Here is a 1,629-nt window from a genome sequence, read left to right as displayed (position 1 = left end):
AAAAGAGTATTAATGGATTTAAGCTGAATTTTTTAAAAAGAAAATAGAATTGTTTTTTTAAAGGGTACGTTTAAAAATTAAATAATTTTATTAATTAATTAATTTTTACTCATGAAAATCTTTTTGAAAATATCTCTTTTTTTTTTTTTTCTTTTTTTCTTTTTTTTTTTAAATAAAGTCAATAAGCATTTAAAAGTTAATCCATTTTGAAATTTTGGAAAGTTGTTTAAAGTAACAAATTTGAAATAATCATATTCATTGTATTGTATTAAAAGAAAAAGAGAATTTTTTTTTTTTTTTTAATGGCTACCAAATAATATTTTGATATTTTATCCATAGATGGGAAGCGGTGGTAAAGTGCATTCAAATTTGTGGGGGGAAAATCATTGAAAATAATTATGAAAAAGTGGGATTGGTAAAAACTTATCCATTTTTAAATAAAAAAAAAGTTCTATTTTTTTTTTTTAAATTACGAGTATAATTCGATGTTTGATCTTGATCGATCGATGGTTGATTTAAAAGAATGTTAACGTAGCCGTTACCATTCTAATTGTTCTTTAATGACGATATCTACTTTTTCTTTTTGTTCTTCTCTTTCATCCTCTTTTTTTCAGTAAACGTTATCGTTGTCCCCACTTGTTGTCGTTAGCTAATGCCAATCCAATCGTTGTCACAACCAACATTCCATGTGGTGAGATCCCACGTCGGTTGTGAAGATCTATCCCTAACAAATGCATTTTAAAATTCAAAGAGAACAATATCTGCTAGCAGTGTACTTAGACTGTTACATATATTATCAATTGAGCATTTTACTATATTCACCTGTAATCATGTTTAGATTTAATCTTTCAAGAACGAGCTTGCTATTTTGTTCAATCGAAAAGGTGAAGTTCATGTGGTGGATGGAAAAGGCGAGCATTTGTTCCTCACATGGCATGATGGTGGGCGTTTGATGGCGACTATGGAAGTTGTGTATTCCAAATATGAACAAACAGAGAGGGAGAAGGGAAAAGGAAAAAGAGAACGGAGTAATTAAGATTTTTAAATTAAATATTTAATTCTCGACCATATAATATTTTGTTGAGTTAAACTATGCTCAAGTTGGTAATAAATAATTTTAATTTATTATTTTTTTTTAATAAGTAAATTGCTGAGATATTTCTATATTTTTTAAGAAGATATTTTCTATATATATATATATATATATTTTTTTTGGGTGAAATAGACTGATGGAGTATTATAATATTAAAATTTTGTATCTTTCACATTCATTGGGTATTAATTAGGGAATTTAAATTAATTATAAGAATTAAAACATTTTAAAAAATAAAATAAATAAACAAACAAGTAAAGAGATAAGGCTTGGCTAAAGTGACAATTTTTCTCAAGTTGAAGGGTAAATTTGTCATTGGCTATCCTATTTATTTATTTTATTCAATTTTAATTTTATTTATTAATTGGGACTAAAAGCCCAACCAATTAGGTGGGCCCAATAATATCCAAAATGGACTTGGGCTTGAGTTTATGAGAAGCCTAAAAGAATGACAATAAGGATTTTGACACGTTCACGACCAGCCTCGAAGAAAATACAAGTCTCATATACATTTTTCGTCGGACTTTAAGCGAGGT

The sequence above is a fragment of the Cucurbita pepo genome, chromosome 16 (assembly GCF_057944985.1).
Source record: "Cucurbita pepo subsp. pepo isolate OVF chromosome 16, ASM5794498v1, whole genome shotgun sequence".
NCBI lineage: Eukaryota > Viridiplantae > Streptophyta > Magnoliopsida > Cucurbitales > Cucurbitaceae > Cucurbita > Cucurbita pepo.
Note: the sequence above shows the minus strand (reverse complement) of the source record.